This window comes from Melanerpes formicivorus, unplaced genomic scaffold, assembly GCF_026170545.1.
Source record: "Melanerpes formicivorus ecotype bairdi unplaced genomic scaffold, bMelFor1.0.p_v2 SCAF_70, whole genome shotgun sequence".
NCBI lineage: Eukaryota > Metazoa > Chordata > Aves > Piciformes > Picidae > Melanerpes > Melanerpes formicivorus.
The window spans coordinates 3,259,122-3,282,138 of NW_027142422.1; the positions used below are offsets into that span (position 1 = coordinate 3,259,122).

General features: G+C 39.3%; 1 long non-coding RNA gene across 2 annotated transcripts in view; it reads left to right on the forward strand.

The window, feature by feature from the left end:
• The window catches only part of LOC137453696 (uncharacterized), an 87,707-nt gene that overhangs the window by 24,436 nt on the left and 40,254 nt on the right, over positions 1 to 23,017 (forward strand). The window contains exons 2-3 of one of the 2 annotated variants that reach the window (XR_010990438.1): positions 9,737 to 9,887; positions 14,521 to 14,736. This is a non-coding gene — a long non-coding RNA (uncharacterized lncRNA). Of the gene's footprint in view, positions 1 to 8,565; positions 9,888 to 14,520; positions 14,737 to 23,017 lie in introns of those variants that run through there. The other variant, XR_010990437.1, reaches the window with a different exon arrangement.

A 23,017-nucleotide genomic window follows, 5' to 3' on the forward strand; every position in this document is an offset into this window, starting at 1 on the left:
CAAAGCAATATGCCTTGTATTTGGGAAGTGCTGAGGGTTGTGAAAGTTCTCAGTTTCTTAAGAATCCACTCTACAACTGCAGATCAGCTCCTGAAATGATCTTTGCCCTCCTTGTAGAGCACAACTACATTTATTTTTACAACTAATTTACAAATACTTTCCAAGTTTCACTGGCTTTTATAAATGCCTGCTTAGTAATTTTCAGGAGAGTCAGAGAGCAGGAATTAGTGGGTTGCTTCCACCTTTACAGAGACAGCAGTTTGCTCTGGAAACAGGAGAGTAGTTCTTGCCCATGGCCGGGAGAACGGTGTGCAGTGCAGGCTCTGCTACTGGAACATGAAGGCAGTGTAATTTGACCAATGGCACAAATCTGGAGTTGTGTGTCTCTGCTACAGGTCTTTTATGGCGAGGGAGCAAATATTAAATCATTATCCTGAGACTTCAGGTTCTGGTTGTCTGCATCCTGGAGAATTCTTGCAATAACAGCCATAAAGATGGCTGTGATTCCCATTATTCTGGGAAGCTAACATAGAGGAAATAAAGTTTTATGGTTTTATGGTGGCATAAATGGTGGAAGAAATGTTCCAGCACTTTGTTTTAGATGGAGGGATTGTTGATCCCGATATTTTGTGCTGGAATATATTCTGTATTGCACTACTTGAGAAACACTGAGTTGCTTCAATTGTTTCATCCACTAGAAAGAGATACAGTTTTCTTGTCAACCTGATAAAACAGTCATGTTTGAACATGTCATTGCCACACCCTTCAGTATTGGTGAAAAATCACAAATTGCTTAAATATAGATGTCTAAATGTTGTCTCAGCCTGAGCTAGTCATTAGGTTCACATAATCTATGAAGAGAGATAGACGCTCGGCACAGTGATTTATCTGACCTATAGGTGAAATGAATTGCTCTCAGGAGATGAGAATCTCTCACTAGTGATTATATAAAGGGATCCCAGAATGACACTCTTATCCTTAAACATCTGTCATCCCTGTGCCTGTGTTAGGGCAGATGAGTCCCACCTTTATTTGTTCACTGACAGACTAATGAAGACCCTAAAAAAGTTCCAAATATTTTTGCTGTTGTTTAGTAGCAATTTCTTCTGTGCTAAGCCTCATGTTCAGCTATGTGATTTATCCATGAAGCTCTTCCATACCTTATGCCAAAAGGCATGGCTGTATCTGTGAAAGGTATCTCTCTGTGTCATTACAGATTATTAACATTTACATTATTATAATCTAAATAGTCCATATAATAGGTACTAAGGAAAAAAATAATTTTATGGTACACCAAAATAATAGGTGCCAGATGAAAGTGAGGTTTCCCTATCAGGTTTTGGTGGAATCACTCCAGAAAGGCTCAAAACATTCCAGTAAATTACCTTTTACTCTTGTAATTTCTTTTAGCAAATATCTCATAATCTCCATAAAACCATGTAAGTTGCACTCAAATGCTGCAGATATGCCCCAGATGAGACACCATCTTCTGTGTTCCCTCTGCAGAAAGAGGATCATCTGTGCTGCTAAATAGTCTCCATTCTGTGTTCTGGTATGATTTCAGACTCTTCCAGGTTTCGATCATGAGCATCAATTAGATGAGGTTGTAACTGGCCTTTGTTTAGTTATACTATGAGCTTACTCAGAAATAGTAGGGCAGGTTGGAGGGAAGAGAGCTGGTGTCCAGAAGTGGTTTTGCTTCGACTGAAGTATGATTTGGAGTTATCTCAAGTGTCTCTCATATGCTAAGAAATGCATAAACTGAGCTAAACATTAGATCTAGAATTAATGCTGTGAAATATAGTAATGCCACAGATTTCAGTGAGTGTGTACAGAATAATTACTGTTTGCTAGCAACTGTGAAATTTTCAGCGCAGCAAATCTAACATGACTCTTCTCTCCAGGTGTGGAACAGGTTTTTAAATATGCTTCTTTTTGTCTGTGTTAGGTGCTTCAACGACTGTCAGTATTTAAGTGGCTATTCGTCTTCCTGCATAGAGAATCAAAACTACATGGTCAGTAACAAGGAAACCTCATTTTATTAGCCAAGCATTCCTTCACCTTCATCATGTAAATGGAGTAGTGTTGACTTTTACCGTTCTTCACATGGCATTTATTGTAGGTCAAGAGTTTTTGTCAAGGGAAGAACCTAATCCTTTTTGATGTCTGAGGTTTGGAAGATATGAATGCTGTAATGAAGATAGTGAAGAATATAACACTTTGTTCTTTAAATCCAGGCCATCTCTTAACTACAGATTTCTAAGTTTTTACGGACAATGAGTTCTTTCATTTGTATTTCCTTGCAGAGCATTGATAGCCTTTCTGATAAATTTGTTGAAATCTTCAAAAGTGATTCATCTGATTTATTTCATAGTAGACAATCACAGTGTAGGATCATGGAATCACAGAACAGTTCAAGTTCAAAGGGACCTTTGAAGACCATATAGTCTGACTCCCCTGTGACTAGATCAGGTTGCTCAGGGCCTGGACCTTGAATGTTTCTAGGGATTATGCATCTATCACTGCTCTGGTCAGCCTGTTGAGTGTTTCACCACCCTCACTGTAAAAATTTTCTTACTCATATCTAATCTACATCTATCCTCTTTCAGTTTAAAACCATTACCTCTTGTCCTGTCATAATAAGCCCTGCTAAAAAGGTGGTCCCCATCTTTCTCATAGGCCCCCTTTAAGTATTCGAAGGTCACAATAAGGTCTCCCTAGAGCCTTTGCTTCTCCAGGCTGAACAGCTTCAACTTTCTCACCTTCCTTCATAGGAGTGGTGTTACAGCCCTCTGATCATTTTTGTGGCCCTTCACTCAACTCACTCTTAACAAGTCTGTGTCTGTCTTGTACTGGAGACACCAGACCTGACAACATTATACCAGCTGATGTCTCACAAGAATGGAATAGGGGGTGAGAATCATCTCCCTTGACCTCCTGGCCATGCTTCCTTTGATGTGGCCCAGGATGCAGTTGACTTTCTGGTTTGTGAGCATACATTGTTGGCTCATGTTCAGCTTTTCATCCACTAGTACCCCCTAGTCCTTCTTGGCAGGGCTGGTCTCAATCCCTTTGTCCCCCAGCCTGTATTGGATACAGGGAATTGCCATATCCCAGTTGTAGGACCTTGCACTTGGCCTTGTGAACTTCATGAGGTTCATGTGGGCCCATATCTCAAGCTTGTCCAGGTCTTGCTGGATATCCTCTCTCTCCTGCATGTCAGCTGCACCCTCTGCTTGGTGTCATCTCCAAACTTGCCACTCAAGTCAAGATGACTTTTGTAATTTATTTTAATTTAGATGTTGCCTTCCAGAGGTGAACTTGCCTGTTTTGTTGTTGTTTGCTCATGGCTGCCTCCTCTGCCCCACCCTTCCCTGGGAAATCTTTTCTATGGACTGATTTATAGGACTGTGAAGATGTTCCAGAGAATCCAACATCCTTATTACCCAGATAATATTTACAAGCAGTGTGTACTGTCTAGGAAAACTAATTTCTGATGGTGCTGTCATTTCACAGTGGAAGTTTAAAAATAACTATGGACTGATAGCATTAATGTATATATTTTTTTATTCATTCTCCCGTGAGGTCTGTTTCCTTACATTTTGAACCAAATTGGTTTCTATTGATATTGTTGCTTTTATTTCTGAGGCACTTTGCTGCACAAACCACCAGCAATTTTTTCACATTCGCTTTGATCATAGATCTTGTTAGGCATTTTAACTGCTATGCATAGTCAAATGGGACTTGCTTTAAAAGAGAAAGAAGATTTCCAGGTCCTTGACAAAATGCTATGCAGCCAGTCATGTTTGAAGTTTATCAGCTGATTTTGCTGTTCTAAATACGAATTATCTTCTGTGTTCCTTACTTTTTAACATTTTCAGGCAAAAATGGTGAATTATTCGCTGATAAATAGAATAGAATAGAATAGAATAGAATAGAATAGAATAGAATAGAATAGAATAGAATAGAATAGACCAGACCAGGTTGGAAGAGACCCTCAGGATCATCGTGTCCAACCTGTCATCCAACACCACCTAATCAACTAAACCATGCAACCAAGCACCCTGTCAAGTCTCCTCCTGAACACCTCCAGCGATGGTGACTCCACCACCTCCCTGGGCAGCACATCCCAATGGGCAATCACTCTCCCTGTGTAAAACTTCCTCCTGACCTCCAGCCTAAACCTCCCCTGCTGCAGCTTGAGACTGTGTCCTCTTGTTCTGGTGCTGGCTGCCTGGGAGAAGAGACCAACCTCTGCCTGTCTACAACCCCCCTTCAGGTAGCTGTAGACAGCAATAAGGTCACCCTTGAGTCTCCTCTTCTCCAGTCTAAGCAGCCCCAGCTCCCTCAGCCTCTCCTCATAGGGCTTGTCTTCCAAACCCCTCACCAACTTCGTTGCCCTTCTCTGGACTCGTTCCAGCAAGTCAACCTCCTTCCTAAACTGAGGGGCCCAGAACTGGACACAGTACTCGAGGTGTGGCCTAACCACAGGGGCAGAATGACCTCCCTGCTCCTGCTGGCCATACTGCTCCTGATCTCATGTCACAGGGCACTGGCTGGCTAAAGGGTTCATAATGGGATGTTGAGCTTTTTGAATTCCAGCTTACTTCTGTTCTTTACAAGTGAAACTGCAGAGATTCTGGTATCTAAGTGGCCTTGCAGCTGCTTTGACAACCTCAGTTTTTGGTAAACCAGTGCCTGCCTTCCTCAAGAGAGATGAGATTTTCCTCCAGGCTTTCTGACTGATATTTTACTATAGCATGTCTTCTAAAGATTTTCAAATGCATGCAGTATTCTTTCCTTCTGTTGAAATACTTCAGTTAGCTGGGGTGAATAGAATGAGAAAGTATAAGGGGAAAGCAAGAGTAATTAAATGAGTTATGTTCAGAAATTGCCGATCCTGTGTCTGTGCAGCGGCCTGCTCCATTGTACAGGTCTTGCTAAAGTTGGAGGCTTCCCCTGTTAGGCAACAATTTTGGTTTCTTTTTTTCCCCCATCAATGTGTAACTGTTGTGGGACGTACCTGTTGCTTCACAAGAAATGAATTTTCAGAGTCCTGAGTCTTTTAGCTAATTACTTTGGAGCCAGTTTCAGTTGCCTGTACAGACAATACATTTCAGGGTGTTTATCTTCTCTGTTGCAGTTTACTGAAATTAATAAAAACTTCTGGGGGACAACCTAGGGAGATGTTCATAAATAACACAAACCAACTGAGTGTGAGAACCAAATTACAATGTGGTGAACATCTTGATGAACATTTCAGACCATATTCTGTGACAGAAACTCTAGAGCTGTTAGTTTCTGTCTTTTCTTGTGACTGGACAAGAAATCCATTTTCCACTGTACCTCTTAGTAGATTTTTCATGAACTCTGGAACTGCAGCATTGCCTTAACTACTGGCAAAATTTGCAGTGACCTTAACTGATCCTGCATGAAGTATACCAAATCCAGTGACACAGTAACACATAGGAAATGCAAAAGCATGCCTGAAAAATATCTTAGAACATCCTCTTAAGCAAGGGAATAGATGTATACATTTTGGGATACACATTTAGTACTTCTCTGTGTCTGTCCTGCCCAAGCCAAGAGTTAAAAGTCTGAAGGCTGTGAGCTCAAAATATGTGTCTTTGTCTACTTAAGCAATGTATTCCCTTGCTTTGGGTTTTATAATTTAGAATAGAGGATGTGACAGTTACAAAGAACATAGACAAGTGTGCATTTTACAGAGATTTAACAGTTGCTACACTGTTTCTGACTTTTCTGATCAAAGCACAGTAAATCCTGTCCTACCACAATCTTGAGCTTGTCTAAATTGCTGAAAATTCAACAGTCAGTATTTAGGCATCTGCAATATTTTAAATATAAATAAACAAGATATATAGGTAATATTTTTTGAGTCTGAAAATCATGTATTATCCAATGTCATATGGCAGGAAAGGGATCATCAGTTTAGTCAGCACCTCTTCACAATTAGATTTTTAGCCCGGGGAGAAACAGAACTGCAGCTGTGAGCACATTTAAAAGAGTCCTGGGGCCAAATTTTCATCCACATTCTGTGGGTGACTTGCAAGACTTGTACAGATATTTCTGTCCCTTTTCCTCACAGGTAGCCTCTTTATTTGCACAGTGTGGATGTGGTTACAAGGCTTTCCAGAAAAGCCTAGATGTCACAAATGTGAAACTACATGGAACGTTGAACAAGGAGAGAAAAAGCAAAAGCAAGAAAACATACATTAAAGGCTCAGGGCTACATGTGGGATTCTGAAGGACATTATAAAATGCTGTGTCTGGAAGGATCAACAGCCAGAGGGTTAACACATGGTTGGATAAACTCTTTTGAAAAGTCGGTTCTCGTGATGCCAAAAAAGAAAGAGAAGCCTTTGGAAAATGTGGCTCTGTCTAGTCCAACAGTGAAGGAAAACCAGCCTTGTGGTAGCCATCGGGATGTTTTCTGAAAGCTGCTGTGTAGGTCTCAACATGGGAGGTGTTTTCCATTATATTCCCAAATGTAAAAATCTGTGCAAATTTTTAAATGGAAGTTCTTTTGAGAAACAGCAATTACATGACCCTAAAATGTGCCCAGGTTTGCCTCTGGTTCATGAATGACAAGGCAGATTCTGCCTGAAGCCCTGTCTGGATTAATGGCAGATAGTGCCATGGTCAGGGCCTGTGTGCTTCCTAGACAGACCTGCCAGGCAGGCTGTTCCACCACCACTGTGAGCCTGGTGCTGTATTAAATCCAGATTTTCCCTTCAACCACTTCTGCTTTGTAAGATCCATCTTCCAGAACTACCAGGAAACTAGGATTCTTGCTTAGCACAGACTTGTGGAATTTTACATTTGGCTTCCTACAAGCCATGAAGATGTGCTCACTTTTTGTTTTCCTTTAAACACCATTAGCAACTTGTCAAAGAAGTTCTCCACCCTGCACAAGAATGTCTTTTTCACAATTAAGAAGTAGAGTGAAATATAAGTATTGTAAAGGATGCAACTCTGAGTGGAAATAGACTTTCAGAAAAGCTAAAAACAATGACAGAAAGAGTGTGAATTTGCTCATCTGTGAAATTTATTCTTCCCTAAATATAATTTTTTAAATCTCAGGATTCTTATTTCCTGCTTCCAGCACACATACACGAAAAGCAATGGCTTTAATTGATCTCACGGTCTTAGTAAACTAGACAGCTTTCTGGCCAAGCTGGAGAAATACATCAGAAATGGATTAATCTTACTTACACTCTGGAAGAAAGAAATCTGCTGAAACTTCTCCCCATATGCTGAGGGAAAGAGATGTTCTTCTGTGTAGAAATCCCTACTCCCTCTGTTTATTGGATTCTGCTCTCATTTGTGAGTAAGGGAACTCAGTCTGCTGGAGTCAGTTAAATTACAATGGTGGAGAATTGGGCCCTCTGGGTGAACAGACTTAGGGGGAAAAAAAAGCATTGGTTATTTAGGATCAGCCAGTACAGCTGTGGCAAAAGTCTGTTGTTTATATTTACACCTTTCAAGAAGGAGACTGTGTTTAGTGGTGTGTTGCTGCAGCAGCATTTGGCTGCTCATTGCAACATATAATTAGAGATGTTACAATTTGATGTGCCAAGCTGTGCATCCACTTCACACAATTTTTAAGATGATAATCGCTTTTACTGCTGGAATTTCATTCACTGGAATAGTGGAAAAGCCAAAAAAAAACAATTAGAAAAAACATATCTCATCTCCCCTCAGGTTAGTGTTGACAACCATGAACTAATTGGGAGAATAAAGTGTAGAACTTTAACTAGACTCCAGGTCCCATCCTAGTCTCTAAATCTTTATGGGTAATGCAGTTTGTATCTCATGTGCCTTTCTTCAGTTCAAATCAGTGCTGAACGCAATCATTGGCTGGAACATAATTGGAATTGGACTCTCAAAGGATGATCTTTTTCTTAGTAGGGATCTGTAATTACGATCTTTTCTCTTAGTAGCATTCTGTAATTATGATCTTTTTTATTAATAGGGTTCTGTAATTATGCATTAACTGCTTATCTGTTGTGCTTGGGGCAGTAAAATACACCAGAATTTTTTTCTCTTCCCTGTATCTTTGTGTGAAGGCCAAGGGAAATTTTTAAAGCAGATGTTCTATTCAAAAATCCATAAATCCATGCTGCATTTTCATGTATGACATATTGCATGGATCCATGTACACTATGAACATTAACCAAGTAAGCTCAGTCAAGTTACTCCAGTAATCTAAAAACAGCCAGCGAGAGAGGAGGAAGGTGTTTTTCTCCTACTGTATTTTACTATCATAACGGACATCTAGAAGTGTAAAAAAAAATAAATGGTTGACTTCTCTGCGTTATTTTAGCCTGACAGTCAATAAATCTACCAGAGTTGGCAGCTCAAAATATATTCAAATGGTATTTTGGATCACTCTGAGGCTTAGCAGTGTTCTAGGTGGAGTGCGTAGCCCTATTGGACATGGTCCCACAACATCTATGGCATGTCATCCCTGTCTGTCTTCCCTGCCAAACCCACAGGACTCTAATGATGTTACTGCTGGACTTCACACAAGCTAATAAAATTAAGATTTTTGCTTCATAGGAAAGTGGTAGTCAATGAGTTTAACAGATGCTGTGTGTCCTCTTGGTTTAGTCAGGGAGTTTAATGAATCATGACTTGAAACTTTTTTTTTTTCTTTCCCACCCCTGTTTTGCAGGATGGAATTTTAGAGAATATTCAGAGGGCTGGAAGTTTCATTTGAGATGTTTATTTTAGGATGCTATCCCAAGCTTTGTGGACTGAAAGAAGCTGGGAGGTGGCAAATGGGAGGCACTATTATGATGTGAAACAAAAAGGCAAAGGCAAAAGGCTAACAATTGTTTTCAAATGTAACATCGTTTTTTTGAAGTGATATTATAAATCATTATACTAATAAAAATCAGCAGGAAAGGAGAAAGAAGTGACCAGTTGTTTCAAGCTAGTATGCTAACCTCAGCCGTTTTAAATCAGTAGCTCTGTAGAGGTTGGTGCTGTCCCTTGTGACATTATAGCATATATGGTATCAGAATAATTTAAAAAGGGCCTTCTGAAACCCAAACAGAAAGGCAAATTGTGCCATTTTGCTTTGGGAAATTGAACTGTCAAAGTGGTACTGGAACAAGACAGATACTGCTAAGCTGAAATTCTTGTCTTCCTAACTGGTGCATCGCTTTAGTGCCTCTCCTGTGACATCTCATTCCTACGGGACTTTGAGTAGGAATGATGTTTGAGTACTGTTATGTATACCCTACATGAAATAGTTCTGCAAATAATGTGTTTAGTGGAAGAAACATACCCATAGCTCACAGTACAAGCAATGAGCTCAGCAATCAGGAATATTCAATTGCAGGTGACTAACATTTGGGCAGAGTACTTTGTTAGAAAAAACTGCTTCAGCTACTGAAAATTAAGTGTGAAATTGCCTAAAAATCTTTAGGCACCCCAGTGAATAGTTTTGGCCTAAAAACCTGGGGGGAAAAAAAAAGAAAAACAAAAAGAAAAAGAAAGCATCTCAAAGCTGTGGCACTTGAAAAAGTCAATTTTAAACAAAGTGATGTTGAAAACTAGAATAATGATTAACAATATCGCTCTAGTTGTTGAGCCCATCTTAAAGAAAACCTATGATTTCAACAAACTAATTCAACCTCAGAGAAATAACAATATTTTGCTGTTTCTGCCCAAAGTCTACTTATTTGATCTCCGCTCCATTTCACAATAGGGAAAAAGAAAGGAACGGAGGGATTTGGAAGATCTTTATTCATCTCTTCTTACGCACATCCTTCTCACTCACAGAATAATCAGAATATAGGTGAAACAAAAGCAGCAATCACCCTTCCCTTTCCCAGAAGCAAAGCTCCTGCAGTCCCTCGGTGAGTACGAGAAACAAATTTTTGCAGAAGTCATGATATAAAGCAAGTAGTGTACTGTAAATATAAAGTTACATACTTTGGTTTTCCCCTGTGTGGATAAACCTTTTCCCTCCTGGTGTGGGGGTATGGTTTTACTGTACAGCTGCATTTATTTACATGTGTTCCTGGAACTGTGAAAATCTCTTTGCCTAGATTTATAGGTTTGTATGCGTACAGTGGTTTGGCTTCTCTTAACGTTTTCTTCCCAAAACAAACCCAGTTCCTCTTGGGGCATGAGGTGGCAGGGGTTTGTAGTCTAACCCATATTCGCTGGAGCATATCTTCCCTCTTCCTCTCCCCTTCTACCAGCTGGAAAATGGGGGTAGCTGCAGGACTCACGCAGAAGTAGAGAAATCACTGCATTTTTTGCTCAAGTCCAGGTAATTAGTGGGGGTGTTTTTGAAGCCAGGGGATTGCTAACAGAGTCTTCCAGATAAACTTCCTGTTTACAGAAATGAAGCAAACCATCAGCTTTGTAAGATGTGGTGTTAAGAAGTGTTCCTGTGGGAAGAGAAAGAGAGAGGAAGCAAAGTTGACAAGAGAAGATTGATCAGATTCTTGTTTTTAAAGAACTGTTTGAGGAAACAAGATGTGGAGCAGGGTTTAGCTATTCAGTGAACATGGTCAAAATGTGCACAGCTTTGTGGGGGTGTATGCAGTTTCTTTAAAACTGTAATACAAGGTGACTCTGAAAACGTGCTTCACTTAGCCATGCAATGGAGAGGGTCTGTGCATATGTGAATGCAGTGCATCTTCTCTCTTCTTTACTTTTTTTCTGCCGTTTCAGAGAAAAGCTGCTCCTCCTGTGGCTTTTGCTGTCAGCAATAGATGAGAAAACCCTCTTCCAAATCTTTGGTTCTGCTTAGGGTCTTCCTGCTTCATCTCTTAGATGAAAGACTCTTCTTAGAGGGTTTTTTCCTGAATCAAAGGGAAGCTCTCTTTCTTTCCCCCTCCTTCTTCTCTCCTTCACTCTTATCAGCTTAGAAGCTGACAGGAGGTGAATGAGACTGTAAGTTATTTAAAAAATAATTGGCTTATTTTCAAGATATTGGTAATAAGGATAAAGCTGATATACAGCACTCATTCTTAACTTTAAACATATTAGTAGTCTGAGCCAGTTAATGGAGACTCATTTCTGGATTCATCCTCATTTGAAAGAGTCCTAGGCAGTAGATATTGAGAAACAGCAGCCTGAATTTACTGAGGGTATAATTTTGAATTTGGCTCTAGCTTTGGATCTGTCTGAATAAGATTAGTCTGAGGCATTCAGAGCTTTCTGTTCTTGAGGTTTTCCTTTAGCAGCTTACAAATGTCACTGTTTATGACACTGGCAACATTTGGAAGCTATAAAGCTATTGCTCCAGAAATTATTTTTGTAATGTACGACGACTGAGTTTCAGATGACGTAAATCAAAAAGAAAACCAGTTGAGTAAATTCCTGAATTAAAAAAGTCCTTTTGCCAAAGTCTGAGAGCTAAATTTCATTTCAAGCAATTTTATTTTCAGCTTGCAATTAGTCTGAAGTGTTCAGATGGATGTGAAATTATCCCAGATCTATTTGTTTTGATTTAAATTTAACCATTTCTGTAGCTGCTTAAAGGGCTCAGTTTCCAATGGGCTGACCTTCATTTATCATGCTAATTTCTTGATCTTCTTGCAAACAGCAAACTGTATAAGAATGATTTAAGAGAAACAAATCATCCATCCAGTTAAAATAATTCAGGAAAGTGAAATATCAGCCAGATTTGTTTCTCCTAGAATATGGGAATGGCTGGAATACTCTGGAGCAACATTGCAGAGGAATATTTAAAGCAAGGACAAAATTTTTAAGTTCAAGGGAACCCTGTAGTTTCATCAAGTCACCTAGTGAAAAAAAAAAACCAAAATACTTAACCTGTCCTTAAAATAAATGAAGTGAATCGGCCTCTGTAAGTAACCTTGCTGAGCAGAGCTGTTAATTTACTGAGCACTCACTTAATGGTCCATCACATGTTGTTTAATAGGCGCACCAGAAGAGTCAAACCCGTGAGAGGGAGAGATGTGCACCGGTCCTTTCTGTAGTTCTCTCCTGAGCTGTATCAGAAGCAAGAGTGCAAAATTTTGTGGTTTTGAGCTATCATTTTTTGAAGTTTACTCTGCAGTAGGACTAAAAGTGAAAAATCTGTTAATTGCTCTTTTATGAACAAAATGTTCATAAATAATGGTCCTTGCTCCAAAGTAAGGTTGACAAACATTTTATAATAAGTAATTAAAAGCTTTGACATTTTGGAAGTATTTACTAAAATCAGCTGATCCAAATTCTGGATTTTCTCTACATGCCAGTACAGAATTCCTTCTTATTTGTGCAGATTGGTTTCATTCCCATACTCTCTTCTGTCAGTGTTGGCTTTATGTCTTTAGACTGTAGGAGTATGTCTTTGCCCATTTTACTGGCATGAAGGTGGATTTTAGCTTCAATAAGTGGAGATTGGTTGTAAGAAGTAGCCTGTTTTGTAGGACAAAAGAAAACCAAAGTGGGGTATAATCTGTAATGGAACAGAATTGTGCTCTCTTTGAACTGTATGCTTTGCATTTCATGTTCTCTTTATGACCTTTCTGAAAGCATTAAGAGAAGTTTCTTTTGGACTGAAAGGATGTTTAACCTTGGCATTAGGAGTAAATTGCTGAGCTCCTGTGAATCTTTCATGTTCACTGTTTTGAACGGCCAATAGAGTATAATGCTGAACAAGGAATGCAATAGTGAGAGCACATTTTAGGTAGCTGTCTTTGGTGGAGCAGTGGTATAGTAGAAAAACCCCTAGAAGATAAAAAAATCCCACAATTGTTCAAGGGTGAAAACAAAAAGTAAATATACATCCTGCAAACTTTAATCATCTATAATTTGGATCTGCAGTTGAGCTAATTATTCAGCTCTCCGTTAGTCATTCAACTTCCACCCATTGCTCCTTGTCCTGTCACTGGGCATCACCGAGAAGAGCCTGGCTCCAGCCTCTTGGCACTCACCCTTTATGTATTATAAACACTAATGAAGTCACCTCTCAGTCTCCTCTTCTCCAAGCTGAAGAGCCCCAGCTCCCTCAGTCTGTCCTCGTAAGGAAGATGTTCCACTCCCTTAATCATTTTTGTGGCTCTGTGCTGGACTCTTTCAAGCAATTCCCTGAGGTCCTTCTTGAACTGAGGGGCCCAGAACTGGACACAATATTCCAGATGTGGCCTCACCAGGGCAGAATAGGAGAACCTCTCTTGACCTACTGACCACACCCCTTCTAATACAACCCAGGATACCATTGGCCTTCTTGGCCACAAGAGCACATTGCTGGCTCATCGTCAACCTTCCATCCACTAGGACCCCCAGGTCCTTTTCCCCAGAGCTGCTCTCCAGCAGGTCAGTCCCCAACCTACAGTGGTACAAGGGGTTGCTCTTTCCAAGCTGCAAGACTCTACCCTTGCCCTTGCTGAACTTCATTAAATTATATTATATATAAATATTTAAGCAGATTCTAAATATCCAACACAAAGTTGTCTTTGCTGAGATGTGATCGTATGGGCTGAAAGGTTGCATTAGGCAATAACACAAATAATCAGCAGGGAATAGGGGCAGATACATAGGCAATTAGGACCAGACTTATAAATTTATTAATGTAATTTGCAGATTATGTCCATTTGTGAGTAGTAGAAATACTAGTGATTAAAAAAAAAAAAGTTAAAACGCAACGAGTTCCCAGAGAAAATTACTGCTAATAAAGGCCTTGGGGGAATATATATAGAGAGAAAATAGATCAAGGATTTAACTTTAAAAATAAGAACAAAGGTGAAGAGGGAAACAGCTGAAGTATTAAAAGCTCAGATGAAGGTAAAGCCCATGCTGCTTTGAACAGAAATGGAGGTGAAAGAGAGATCTAGAAGTGACACAGAACAGGAAAGGAGACATGAGGTTACTTCCCATTTATATACCATGTGGTATGGCAATAAAAGAGATGAGAACTACCTCGAGACTATCTGAAATCATGAGGGAGAAGTGAGTTTCTCTCTGTGTGACAGGCAGAAATGATTTCATTTAGCTTTGGGAATCTTGTTAACCCAAATATGTTATCAGAATGTGACTGGAAGAGATAGAGAGAAAAACAGGAAAAAGAGTGAACAAAGAAAATTGAGCGTACCGAGTTTGACTGAATCATAACTAAATGAGTTTCGTAATATCTATGTTGGAAAAGGTTAAGTCTGAGAAGGAACGTGATGAGAAGTAATGACATGACATTAAAAACATAAAAATTAAATGTAGTATTATGAATAATTTGAAATTAACAGACTGAGCAATTGTGGGTAAAGAGAGATTTTGGCCAAAGACACCAGGGAAAACCCTTGTTTTTGCACATTTTTAATGTCCACAGAACAGACGGAGTCAGGCTTTTAATGTCTCACTTAAAAGATGCATGCAGATGGTGTTTTTTCTTGCATTTGAAAAATGAATTTCTACATTTTGATTATGTTGTCATTAGCAGTAGCCTTACTTGGTAATTAGAAAGCTGGTTCTTAGCATGTGTGAGAGAGAGAGAGATTGAGAAAGGAGGATGCTATCTCTTTGTTTCCACAGGGATATAATTAAATGCAACCAACAACATCATCAAAACAGTAGAGGAGATTCAAACAATAACTATGCTAACTGGAAATGGCTTATTGTTCAGTGAAAAACAGCTGATCTTCATCAGAAAAGGCCACATTATTTGCTGATACTCATTCTGGCCAAGAAAGAAAAGGAAATTCCGTGAGAAAAGGATTTTCCCTTTTGTGAATGCTGACTATTTCGTAGGTAAGTAGCTTTGAATTATTATTGATCTAGAAATTAAGCTATATGCAAGTGAGATTTTCTTTCATTGCTCAGTAACTTTTTAAAACAGAGGATAAAAAGCCAAATATTGTGAAACCCGCTGTTTGTCATCAGAAGAGAAATGAAGAGTGAGAGTGCAGTGAGAATATTTCCTCTCTGGAAAGCAGCTACTCCTTCAGGAACAGCATCTACAAGTACCAGTGAAGAACTAGGCCTGCTTGCTGCCCACTCTTTCCACTGAACAACCTTTTAAGTTCTCAGAAAAGCAAAAAACCAACCCTGAACTCTTAGGTGTGTTTGGAAAGTGAAATGATGAGTTTCTCTCCATGACACATTCGTTCCAGGCCACAGACTGTGCATGCATGATTTTTGTTACTGTCTTTCTCAGCTTTAGGACTACAGCAGGTGGGTGTCTGTATCTTTTCCAGCCTGTGTTAAATATGAAGTTATACTGCTAAGCCTTTCAAATGTACCAAACCACCAAGCTTCATTCAGCCAGGGGAGCTCCCAGTTTAGGAGGCTGGAGCACCACAGCTTCTGCTCATACCTCCCTGGAGCTATTATTCTTAGTGCCTGGAGAATGAGGTTCTAGGCCAGATACCAAAGCATGCCTGCAGAAACTGGTGCTGGAAGCATGAAATCTTTGAACATCTTTCTCTTCACTATTGCTTCCTGAATTATTTGGGTCCTTTCTGTACATCCTCATTACTATTTATTTATCTTCCTTTCAATATATGAAAGAACTGCTGACAAAGATCACTGTACTTCCTACCCTAACCTGTTCACCTCTCAATTTACCAAATCCCTTTAGAAGCTTCTCAATCTTTTTCATCAAGTTCAAAAACCTGTCTTCACATTGTCTTGGCTATCTGTAATACGACCCATACATCCCTCTTTTAGTTTGCCTGACAATTCTACTTATTTTTTACTTTCTGTTTCCATCTTCATACTTTAATTCTGCTCCTCCCAGCACCTGCTTTTCCCACTTGTAGTTTCAGACTTTCTTTCTCATGAAACACCATTTTTAGTTCTGATCAGTGGGACACCATCTCTTCCCCTTAAAGTGTAGTTAATACGAATTTTCTCTGTTTCTCCAGCTTCAGCTATTTGTACTGTGGACTCCTTAAAAAGCCCATTCTCTGGAGAAAGGAGGGGGCTTTTCCTCCATTTCTGGGTTTAATCCTGATTTGGCTGCAATTTACTTGGGGGAAGAATTATTTGGCTGAGGTTATAAGGCTGAGGTTCAGCATTAGGGAGAAGAAAGGATTGGACTGTGCCTAAGTATTAGCAGAATGGTGGAATTTCCCAGTATTTTTCATGGACTACTTGCTGGACCAAGAGATAAATGTTTGAAGTAAATCTAGTAATATTGTTGACTTCTTTTGAAAAGCCTCAAGTCATTTTGCTAGAGAGAGCTTTGTTGTAGTCTGAACTTCGAGCACCGTGGAGTTGGGAAGCAGTAGTCATCTTCTATAACACTAGATGATTGCTTTCCTTTTATGAGGAAATCAATGGTATTTGATAAGTAAACTGTGTTCAACATAGGTTGAATCTCTTTTTTTTTGTCCCCTGAGTTGCCACAGCAACATGAAATTTCCTTTCCCACACATTAGCTTCTCTAAAATATACTTCACAAATTGTCTCAAAAAAAAAGCCTTACATCATGCTGACAGATTGTGCTGTTTGCTCTCTTAGTATTTGGTGTTTTGTAGAGTTAGGATTATCGGAGCAAACGTACCTGATGCACAGAGAACACAGCGTTTGCAAATTTAACCTTAAGTGAAGGAAATGAAAAGCTAAAGCTGAATTAGTTACACACTGATGGCCTAGTGTGGTGGGTTGAAATTACCCCCCAAGATAAGATTTGGCAGACCAGCTCAGATAGAAAGCAAATGAAGCTATATTTACAAGCACACGTGGAGAAGAGGAGGCCCAGGGGAGACCTTATTGCTGTCTACAACTACCTGAAGGGTGTTTATAGCCAGGAGGGTGTTGGTCTCTTCTCCCAGGCAACCAGCACCAGAATGAGAGGACACAGTCTCAAGCTGCACCAGGGGAGGTTTAGGCTGGAGGTGAGCAGAAAGTTCTTCACAGAGAGAGTTGTTAACCATTGGGATGTGCTGCCCAGGGAGGTGGTGGAGTCACCATCCCTGGAGGTGCTCAAGAGGGGACTGGATATGGCACTTGGTGCCATGGTTTAGTAGCCATGAGGTGTTGGGTGACAGGTTAGACTTGATGATCTTTGAGATCTCTTCCAACCTTATTGATTCTATGATTCTAAAACTGCCACACCTAGCAAAACATCTGAATAGTCTGCTGGTACTCCTTAGGGTTCGGTATAACTAGGATAGAAAGCGTGCTTATTCCCAGCATTCAGAAGACAAGAAGTGACCCATTGGATATATCATTAGGGATATGCAGTGGCTTAGGAAGGTTTTCTTTCACGCTTTTCTCTTGCACTTTTGCCAAAATGGTAGCAGTTCCAGCAGACTTTCAATTAAATATCAAGTGCATATACATTGTTCTATGAGAGAAAAAATACTGAAAAGATTAAATGAAAGGGAATTTGTCTTAGCCATCCTTTGTTGAAGGAGTGATTAGGATAAGAGTAACTGTTAAAATAAATTCAATTTGTAAGATTTGAGAATAGATGCAAAAATCAAATAGTTCCCACTTACTGAAAAATAAAAAGTCCATGTCTGTCTGTAGTGCCACGTTTATCAACACCATTCTTTCTGGTGCCCCTTGTGGGGTGCGTCTTGAGAGATGAGAATAATTTTGCACCTCTCCAGCGGATGTGTGCGGATTTAGCAGTGATGGCTGCGCTCCACAGCGTTAGAGCTTAAGTGCACTCGCTTATGTTCCTGTACATCAAAAGGGCAACTATTTTTCACTGTTTAAACAGTGCTGACTGTTTGGCCTCAGTGAACTTTTCTGCATGTGCCTTTTTGAGAAACTTTTGGTAGGAAACTCCTTCACTTTTTATGAGCTTGTGTAGGAATGCTGGTGTGAATACAGAGAAAAGGCAAGGAAGGCTTTCTGAGAGTAACCATCTTCTTCTGTGAGAAGCTTGCAACAGCTTGTAAAAACTGTAAATAAAACTGACCTTCCCCAATACTGCTGTCATTTCTCTTTACCTTCTTACTATGCTGGACATGAGTATCAAGCAGTAGTAAGGACAGGGGAGGAAAGGTTAATTTTGTTCTCTCTAGTGATAAGTAGAACACTTAATAGATGATAAATTGGGGAATATTGACTCTCTAGAGACCTAATCAAACATGAATCAAGTCAGTCTCTTGTCAGCATGGGATAAAATGCCAGCTGGTGCATGGCTTTTCTGTTCCAGCTGGTCTTTTATACTTTGTAATATATTATGATGATCAGTTTTAATGCAGCTAATACTTGCACTTAAATAAGTAAAAACTCATAACAACACCAAACTGTAGGTTTCAGAGTAATAAATGCTGTTCCTTGTGGAAAAGTACTATAACATCAAATAGAAGTGAAATTGATAAAATTTAGCTATACTAAAGAACTGAAGAGGGAATTACAGCACCAGTCTTGCATCTGAATTTCTGTGGAACCTTTATGCTGGTGTCATAATGAGTTAATTTTGATGGAATCCAGCATGGAAGCAAGATTCTTTAGTTGAGATAGAAAAAGTCTATTTACGTAACTATTTCCTATCATTTTTTCCCCCTCAAGGGAAATATATTTCAAGAGATTTAGGATTTCTTGTATAATCTTACTGCATGAAAGTCTTACTTATCATTTTGGCTTAGATAAGGGATGGAAAATTGGTGTAATGTTGGATATGGGTAAGAATCAGGGGGAGAGACCTGCAAGAGAGAGATCCTGGTGGGATTTTGTGATAGACTATCCAATCAGGATGAAGTTTAGTGGCCATTGAGGTGTTAGGTCAATGGTTGGGCTTGATGATCTTAGAGGCGTTCTCCAACCAAAGCAATTCTGTAATTCTATAATGTGCCTTGTGTGGTAAAAAATCCCTCCATGCCTGCACATGCACTCATGTATGTGCATACCCAATCTTTCAGTATACCACTTGCCTAACAGTGCCTTTCTCATGGGATTTTATTGTGACGTATGAAAATGAATGTGTTGCATGTGTAACATCTGTGAAGAAATAAAAACTATCATTTATTGTGAAAGTGGACAAAGAGTCCTGCAAAAATAAAAGCTGATGTTGTGCCAGTTTTGAGCACCATAGAAACGCAGAAAGCTTTGCTTTAAAATCTATTGGGAAAAGCCAGTGTCAGCTCTTAGCAAGACATTTTCCTAGTTCCTTCATCACTGGCTGACTTACAGTTAGCTTCTCTAAGCAGCATTAGATTTTTGTTGAAATTTTTCCAGCTTTTCTTTTTTACATCATGATAAATTATTTCAGAACAGCTCCTTTACATGTAACTATAGAGTTATCTGCTCTATTCTAAAAATACTGTAAATCTGAAGTACTGATTTTGCATTCCCTTCTCTAAGCCACATAGGAGCTCACAGAAGTTAATAGGTTTGACCTAGAATTTCAGGAGCCAACAATGGAAAATGGATATCATTAGAAAGCCTTGAAAAACACATACCTCATTTCAGAACAATGAAAACATTTCGATTGTTTTGGAACTGTCTGGAAAAATGAAAGAATTCTGAATATATTCTAATGATTTTTTGGGACCTTTTGCATTTTCCAACATTTAAACCTGTTTTATTTCTAAACTCTTCCCAATTGCACTTACTAATAGAGCTTTATGTGTGGCTATTTATTCAAATAGATCCCTTACTGACAACCTTCCTTCTTCCATGTGAAGTTGGGCTCTGTCCTGCTTATTTCTCAAACGCTAATAATGTGATCTGCCACGCTCACTGCAAATGATATGCAAGGCCCCTTTCGACTCAGAAAATCCACTGGCACAAGCTGGGGGTATAAACAGAAAACCAATATAAATGGCAAAGCTAGTTCTTAAGAGACCAAATCAAAACAAGTGGCTTTACATCTAAAGAAAGTACACAATGGTGCTTTGAACAATGTTAATTTGTTACTATTTACAAGCTAAATTGGGGGTCACTGGATCCAGTTCTTCTGGCCAGTGCTACAAAAGGCACTTTTCTAACAGATGTTTTCTTCAAAGAGGTGAAATTAGATAAATTGAGCTCAAAGAAAGAATGCTAGATAAAACACTGCTGCTGCTGCTCAAAACAACAGTACTTTTAAATATTCTAGGAAAATAATTTTTGACTTTTCTTCATGTGTGATGCCTATAGGGCAAAAATACTAACTACTGACAGCACAGCATGTGGGACTTCACAGGCATTTTGAGTGTGCAATTTGACATGCTAGACTGACTAGGCAGCATCATGGAAAGAACGCTAAAAATAGGCATGGTATAGGTTTTCTGAGTAGTCCCTGGCTTATTACAATATTCTTTAAAATTGCATTAAAGTGATGCAATGATATGCTATTGTATTGGTTTCTTCTTTTCTGATGTCATCTCAAAAGTTCTCAGGGGGAAAAAAGGAGGCTGAGAGAGATGGCAAGACATAGACAGAGCACTGTGTGTTTTTACAACATGGCATCCATTATACATGAGTAAAATAGCAGTCGCTCAGCTGCAGTAATGGTAGGCATGACTGTTTCTCATATAAACTCATATTTCATTTATTCATTTCATCTTTCATTCCAAGACCCTGAGTCTCCACACATTTCTCTGCAAGTAAAGCTATGCACCCGAACAGTTATAGTGACTTCAGTGGGGATTACTTACATGAAGAAATTTAAGCATGAGAACAGAGTGTTTATGGGACAGAAGCCAAATGCTGTAGATAGCTGAGCTGAAAAAAATTGGCAATAGTATAGTAATATAAACATTTAAATGCAGAAACAGAAATACAGACTACAGCATTCCTTTCCATAGCCCTTTGGCAATTCCTCACTTCTTTTTTTCTGCCTTTTCATGGTGCAAACTGAACACGGGATGGAAGTTTTGGTCCTGGTTAATGGAAAGGGTAGAAAATACTCCTTGCTTTCAATAACACTTTAATGAGTTCTAGTCTTGTTTTCTTTAGATAAATTGTGTATCTATTAATGACTATACTTTTTCTATGTAAGTAAGTTTACCCAGTACATTTGTTGGAAGCCTGTTGTTTTGCATTCCTTTTCTCTCTCATCACTAGTCATAAAGGACATTAAAAAATGTGGAAGCAGCCCATGATATCGCACTGTACATCTCAGCTGACCATCACTGATCATAGACTATATGCCATTGTATTCACTTTTCCTTCCCTGTGTTCATTCACGTTAACAAATAATATTTATGTTAACAAGATTGCCCTTACCCAAGGTTATGGGGTAACTGATCATTAATTGAGACATGAAGTATTTCTTCAGGTTTTTATTAAACCTTGAAAGCCTCCAATGCTGTTATACAAACTACAGCTGCTCAGTTTGCAGCATTTGAAAAGCTGGAATTTGCTCTGTTGCACCGCTGTTCTGTTTTTTTTGCCTGCATTGGAAGAGTGGGAACCTCTGAAAGCACCAGGGTTTTACATTGTTTTGGTCAGCTTAATTGCTGGAACATGGTTTTGGTTTCAGATCAATTGCTACAAGGAGTAAACGTCACAAGAAAATTGATATACATGACAATTTATTTCCTTAGACATCTGTAAAATACTACAAGCTTCGCAGATTGAGATGTAACATTTGGCTCACATTAGGACTGGACAACTAAGGTGTAACAAGCATTGGTTCAGTTGTTCAATAATTTTTTCCATGCAATGAATCCTCCTTATCTTTCATTAACTGCCAATCAGGCCCTCCAGCTGCCAGGTGCCAAAAATATAGCTTGTTGTTTATTAGCATTAAAGCTACTCTTAAAAGTCAGACTGAAAGAAAATGACCTTTGCCAGAAGAAAAAATAAATACATTTTGCTTCTTCCTTCTGGTAAAAACTAGTTGAGAAGGCATATTCTCTGTTCAAAGCCAGATGAAGCAGTATGAGACTGATCTGAGGCTAATGCTCAATATCCACAGGGCTGCTATGCACAAAATTGAGCGATATAATGTGCTTGTGCTTATCCTGTGGAAAGAGCTGAGCATTTGACACATTGTATATCTCTGTGAATCTGTTCAATACTCCAGCACAGGTGCTTATTTAACACAATTTGATAGGACTTAGTGGTAAAGAAAGGTTTACTGTCTAATGGTTTCCCAATAAAGCTCAAGTGGTTTTAGCTTTCACAAATTGCTTCCCCTGTTGGTGAAGGAAGAGGAATCTGGACTGAAAGAACAAAAAGCAGATCATGTATAAAGATATTTCTGTTTCCCTTACCTCCTGGTTACTGTAGACATTTCTCTCTCCCCTGTATCAGACATATACAATAGCATCTGCCTGTAGGGAGCTAGACACATAGCAGTGGTTTGCTCTGAAGTGCTGGGTACTACAATTTGGGAATCATATTTGATCAAGGCCCCGGCAGGAGCAAGGTCTGGCTGAAATGGAGATACTTGACCTGCAACATCCCTTGGAGCTGGGATAGCAGAGGCATGATGTGTGGATGCTTCCTGGTATCTTGAACCATGCTGAAGTGCCTGTTTTCCACTGCCTGCCCTGGAAACAAGCTGTACAAGGCTGCTGAAGCTAGGATGGAGCTGCTTCTGTCTGAAACGCAGGAAAGACTAAGATTAACCCCCTACAGAAGAGTCCTTGGTTCAAAGTGCAGCAAATCAAACCTTTCATTAAGTAAGGTTTGTGGCAATTCCACAAGATGAAAATAAGGCTGAGCTAAAATTCTCTTCTGTTTTCCTACAGTATAATAATTGAACTTGGCATTCCTGTGACTCTGGGAGGAAACACTGATATGTTTTTTGAAACAAAAAGTTCTGTTTTATCGTTACAGTAAATTAAGCAATGCAACTCCATTTTCTGGAACACAGAAATAGGGATGCAGTTACTTTAGGTGTCAAAAATAAGTTAACAATGATAATTAGTAAATGTGGGTATTGTTAAGAAATTCTCTGACAGAAATTCTGTTCCCTGCTGTGAGTACCAAGTTATGAAGAGCTGATTTTTCCTGTTTAACAAACTGCCTCATTCATCAGAGCTGTGTGGTGAAAGTAGGAAGGGCAAATCATTAAACAAACACAAGAGAGGATCAGAATCAATGACAGCACTGAAGAAGAAAATGATTGCTGACTGCTTTTATGCCTGAAGTTTCTAGCTCCCTTTGACTTAAGGAAATTTGGACCAAAATCCCA